This window comes from Populus alba, chromosome 1 (genome assembly GCF_005239225.2).
Source record: "Populus alba chromosome 1, ASM523922v2, whole genome shotgun sequence".
Classification (NCBI taxonomy): domain Eukaryota; kingdom Viridiplantae; phylum Streptophyta; class Magnoliopsida; order Malpighiales; family Salicaceae; genus Populus; species Populus alba.
This window is the reverse complement of record NC_133284.1, coordinates 39,988,244-39,994,777: the sequence shown is the minus strand read 5'-3', so window position 1 is coordinate 39,994,777 and position 6,534 is coordinate 39,988,244.

Sequence of the window (6,534 nt, the reverse complement as noted above, 5' to 3'; positions counted from 1 at the left end):
TCTAGAAATTGGACAAATAAAAGACACATTATCTTCCATCAAATGATGGATTGTCCACCCTTAACAAAATAATTATAAATAAAGCCAAGCATGAGAGCTTGGCCTACAAGCCTAAGCATGTCAGACCTTCTTCTGTTTGAGCCAAATACCATTGTTATTAAACCCGGCTCGGCCTGACGAGTCGACCTGGTGGTGGGATTGGTCCGGGTTTGTTAAAAGATCGAATGGTGCAACAACCCGACAAAACCCGGTCAACCCGGTGGGTTGACCCATGACTCGGGCAAACCCGAACGAGACTCGGTGTTTTTTTTTTCAAATGTGGTTTTTCTCCTATACCCCTGTTTTTTCATATTTTTTTAGTTGATTATTAACACTTTTTAAAGTTCACTATATAAATATTAGAAAAATATTTTATTTTTTCAATGTGGGATTTGAAACCTTTTTGTATATATACACTATTTTTTCAATGTGGGATTTGAAACCCTTTCATATATATACTTTATGTTCATAAGAAAAAAGTTATGTTTTTTTAATGTAAGATTTAAAACCCTTTAGTAAATATACTCTATGTTTCCAAGAAAAAAGTTATTTTTTCAAAGTGGGATTTGAAATCATTTCGTATATATACTCTATGTTTACAAGAAAAAAGTTATGTTTTTTCAATATGGGATAAAAAGACTTTTTGGTTTAAATACTTCAACTTAAAATGATAACATAATATATTTTTAATGTGAGATTTGAAACTCCTTTAATATATATACTTTATGTTCCCTAGAAAAAAAATTAATTTTTCAATGTGGGATTTGAAGCGCTTTTGTATATATACTCTATATGTGCATAAGAGAAAAGTTATGTTTTTTCAATGTGGGATTTGAAATCCTTTAGTATATATATTCTATGTTTCCAAGAAAAAAGTTATTTTTTAAAAGTGGGATTTGAAGCTCTTTCGTATATATACTCTATATTTACAAGAAAAAAAAATTATGTTTTTTTAATGTGGGATAAAAAAACCTTTTGATTTAAATACTTCAACTTAAAAGGATAACATAGTATCTTTTCAATGTGAGATTTGAAACCCTTTAATATATATACTCTATGTTCTCAAGAAAAAAGTTATTTTTTCAACATGGGATTTAAAGTCCTTTCGTATATATACTCTATGTTCCCAAGAAAAAAATTATGTTTTTTCAATGTGGGATTTGATGCTTTTTGGTTTAATTACTTTAACTTAAAAGGATAAAATAATATCTTTTCAGTATGAGATTTGAAGTCCTTTAATATATATACTCTATGTTCACAAGAAAGAAGCTATTTTTTCAATGTGAGATTTGAAGCTTTTTAGTATATATACTTTATATTCACAAGAAAAAAGTTATGTTTTTTCAATATGGGATAAAAAACTTTTTAAAATATTCTTTTAAACTTCATTATTTACAACATGTATAACCTATATTCACATAGGATTTTTTTTTTTATATATTTTCATAAGAAATATTAAAACTTCAATTATTTTAATTTTTTTGGGTTGTCCCGAGTTAACCTATAAAACCTAGGATCCCGTCTCTTGGCCAGGTCAACCTCCGGGCCGGGTTTAATAACTATGCCAAATACTAGCTAAATCCTTGCTTTCTTATTTTTCATTTGTTTTGCAATCTAAAAATAGTCTAGAGATATGTTAAAAAGGAAATTGAGTTTAGATTTGAAAAATATATGTTTTCTTCTTTATTTCAAATAGATTAAATTTTTTAAAAAAAAGACTTTATTTTAACTATTGCTTTCTTTTATTAGAAAAGTGTGCTCCAAATAAAAAATAATGTTATTGTTCCTTACATGTTTAATTTTTTTTTTCTTCTGATGATATTATTAATTACTTTATGGATAATTATGTATTAGGATGACATGTGGAATTTTGATAATAATTTTTTCATTAATATTGAATAAAATAAAATATCTATATTTACTCAAATTCTTTTTGTTTTGTTTTATCAAATTAAGTACACATGAAGCAAATATGTTTTTTTGTTGAAAAAATATATTAATAAAAAAAGGATACTAGATTTGTTTTTTCAAAGGATTTTAAATTATTTCTTTTATAACAAAAAATAATTTTATTGTTGTATAATTAAATAAGTTTTTTTAAAAACTCCACACAACATGAGATCAAATATTTTAATATACATATTTATCTCAGCTTTCAAATTCAATATTTAATTGGAATTGATATATTTGTTATAATTTATTAACACTTATAATTTTAAATTTATTTTATTCAAAGCGATGGTAAAAAGAATAATAATAGCATTCAAACTTTTTTTTTTTTTGAGATAAAATATATTGCTCTATCTTGCAGCGTACCACGAGCAATCAAAATAGTAAAATATTATATTATTATGTTTTAAAGTATACGACTTAGAAACAAAAATTGAAAATAGAACATTATTCTTTTCTTAATTGTAAAATATTTACTGTTTTCCTTTTTTCATCTTCTACATATGTAAATATGTATATTGCATATTTAGTTACAATAAATTTGTTTATTTATATATAAATTTTACCTTTAAAAATAACATAAATTTTATAGATAAAGTGACCCAAAATAAAGGGTAAATTACATAGTTTTGAAACCCGGCACGACTCGGCTGGTCGACCCGGGACCCGGCCGACACAGGGCCAGGTCTAAGTAAAAAACAGCTAGGGATTTGACCCGGTGAAACCCGATCGACTCGGGTAAACCCAGCTGAGACCTGGCCTTATTATTATTCCTTTTTTTTTTTTTTTTTTTACAACTATCTTGCTCTTCATCTTCTCGTGGCTATTGTTATAAACTTCTTGTTACATGGAGAAGTAGCTAGGGTGAACGCGTGAAAACAAAGCGGTGTAACTCGCTTGACAATCACTGACTCGTCGACCCAGCTCGGTCAACCTCAATTAAGCATATATAGATGTATGTGCTGAGTTCCTCCACTTCATAGCTCCATCCTCTCTCTCCATAAGAAGCAACATCTATGTAAACGCCAGAAGGAGAGACTGCAAGGCTAAAATCAACAATTCCATGTGGGGTGAGTCTTCAAGTCACCCTGGTTGTTAACTCAATTGCATACACTGCAGCCTAGCTCGTTCGTGGCTCGCCTGGGTTTTCATGTGTTGACAAGTATACTAATCTCCACTCACAGTTAAAAACATGAAAACCCAGGCGAGCCAAGGACTGTTTTGGCTTACCTCTCTTTCTTTACCAAATAATCTCCACTCATAGTGGGCTTATCCTTCACCGAAATTCCACCTATTCCATTCAATAAAAGAACTTGTACAGGTTTAGAAATTTCAAGGGTTGACCTTGATCGGGCGAATCATCTTTTCCTTCTAGCTCCATCTATGGCTTATGGATTTTGGGGATAGTTTCTAATGGGCAACCTTAGAAGCGAAGAGACTGAGAAGAAGGCTTACTTTACTGGGATGTTTTTTTTTTTTTTTTTTTGGTTGGTATTGGAAAAGAAAATGGTTTTAGGTATAATAATAAAATTATGATTATAAGATTCAAGAGTCACCACCTAATATTATGATTACTATTAAACATATGGTCTACAAGAGTCTGAGTAAGTGACTAGTTATGCAAAGAAAATACATATCACCCTTAGTCCATCCTACCTGAGATAAACTGCATTATTGTTTGATTGTTTTTCAAGGTCAAGTTTCTATTTGTTGGTCTCGACTTAAGGTTCAAGGTAAACCTCATTTTGAAAAAATGTCTACCTTATCAGTTTAAATCCTAATCATTCTAAGATCTAAATTTTAACATCGCATTTATTATGCACTTTATATCTTTAATATTTGAAGGTGTGCTTTACTATGTATTTTTAAACCCCCAAATATTAAAGTCTATAACTAAACCCTAACACTTTAAATATAAAGTGAAAAAAATGAACGGTAAATGATTTTTGATATTTTAGGCCAAACTCTAATGGATAATTATAAACTAGTTACGAGATCAATGTTTTTTTTAAAAAAAATAAATAAGAAAATTGCAATTTCTTTAGTTTTTTTATGAGAATATACTTGGAAAACTTTTAAAATTTAGCCGTATGCATGAAAACAAAAAAAAAAATTCAAAGAAAATTTTTTTAATTTTTTTTTAATTTTCAGAAAAAACATTTAAGAAACATTTCAGAGAAAACCATGTATTTTAATATCGGATTTTTATCTTATAGTGTAAATATATATAGCTCGATACTCTGCAAAATTGTTGGAAAATATGCGAGAAAATCACAAATATTTTGAAATAACCCTTGAAATTGTTTTGGAATTTTTTTTTTTAATTATATAATATTATATAACATTATATTATTATTATTATTATTATTATTATTATTATTATATATAAATTGGGTTGAAATGGGCCTAACAATCCAGCTAGGGGCAAAACAAATCCAACCTGGCCTAGTCGGGTTGGGTCAACAGGTGGCCCATCATACTTTTTTTTTCTTTTTTTTTTAGGCTGGGTTAGCCTAAAATGGGTCCAACCCAGGCCCACATGTTTGTTGGCCCAGCCCAACAACCATGTTAATTATAATTTCTTCCTTGTAAGCAAAACAAATTCTCAAGGTATTTACCTATAGGGGGAAGAAAAGAAAGGAGAAGAAGAGAGAATGGGACTACCTGACATGGAAGGAGTGATCAATTGCTCTTACTGTTGACTGGTGGTAGAGGTGTAGGTGGAGACACCAACGACTAATGCTCGTGAAGTTAATGTTGTCGGGATGTAAAAAGAAGAATTAGCTTACAATAAAGAGAGATAAGTTTCTAGTGGCTACTCCTAACGTGAGATGGCCAGTTGGTGGTCGTGCTAGCGGCTTGTGGTGAAGTTGGTGGTAGATAATTGGTAGCTTAGATGGCGAGGACAAAGGGGAGAGAGAGTTGTCAACTAAAAAATGAAAGAAATGATGATTTTTTTTTTATCAATTTTGCACTCGGTTTTGTCCTCCCACGGGCAATGAAATCCACCTGCATTTATAAGGGATGAAAGAGGGACATTTTGTCTTTAATGGTGTCAAATCTTAGCCCTTGATTCGACCCGAAAGAGTTACCACAAAAAAAATTGGCCATTTTGGGGCGGTGCCACAACTACCATGGCGTCATTCGGCCAAAAATGACCACATTGGGGTGTATTTAGATGTCAAGTCATCATTTGCTTATAAGTTCTCTTAAATTTGGTGGACAGGTGAAGAAATCAAAGCCTTGAAAACAAGGTCACTCGAACAACTTTTTCAGCTAAAATGAAGAATAAAATGAACAATCACTAGACGACACGTTGTATGCCCCCCCTTTTTTATTGTAAAACAGCTCTGTTTTTGGGATTTAGGGTTTTAATTTAACAATTTGGTCAAATATCAATTTGGCTCTCCATCTTTTAATTTCTTTCAATTACATCCTTAATTGACCATTGACATCTAATTTTATATGAGTTAACCCTTGTTGAATTTCAATATTGGCCCTGAATTTTAGTTCCTTTTTCATATTAGTCTTTGATCTTGGATTTATGCAATTTGACTCTTGATTGACCATTAAACTTTCAATTTTCTTCAATTTCATCCCTAATTTTAATCAATTGAGTCCCCGTAGTTTGACACCTTTTGCAAAATGATCTTTGGTTGTGAATTTCATAAATTTAGCCTTTAATTGACCCCAAAAACTTTGATTTTCTTGCAATTTTACCCCTAATTTGAACTAATTGACTTGATAAAAATTAAATTAAGTCTCTTAAATTTTCAATCTTCTCAATTAAGCCTAAATTGGGCTTTTAAACTTAATTTTTCAAAACTTAAGCCGCTAATAAAATTAATTTGACCTATTTAAAGTATAATTAGGTTCTTGTACCTAATTAAATCCTTCAATTGGACCCAAATTAATTCTTAAACATAATTAAAATTTTAATTTTGCCCATGATTAAATCAATTTGGCCTATTAAAAATAACATTATATTCTTGGACTTAAGTTTTATGCAGATTCATCCAATAATCATGTAACTTAACCTTGAATCTGCATTGTCTCTCTAGTTTTGGGTAAATGAGATATAATTAGGCTTCATATTCTATCCAAAATTGCAACTTGAGTTTTTCTATATTTGAAATCCTCTCAGGTTGCTTTTTTCAAAATGTCATTCTTATTACTATTATTATTTTATTTTTTGATTTTTTTTTTATTTTGAAAAGAAAGAAGATGAATTTGGAGAATAACCTAGAAATGAGTTATGACAGTTATTTTTAGTACATGAACACTATTAATTTCATTATTTTGTTTTGTTTTCAGTTTAGTTTTTAATATTCTTTCTCTAATTTTTAAAATCCCCTTAATTTAACTATTGTTTTTTTTAAATAGCAATTAAAATTGTCAAATATAATAGACAGTTTCTATTAGATCTATTTATTTTTGGATATTTTTTTGTAATTTTATGATATGTCAAAAGAGTTATTATTATTTATCCAGAAATAAACTAATAGTCTAATTTTTCCTATTCTTATTTTTTTTAATAGTTTATTT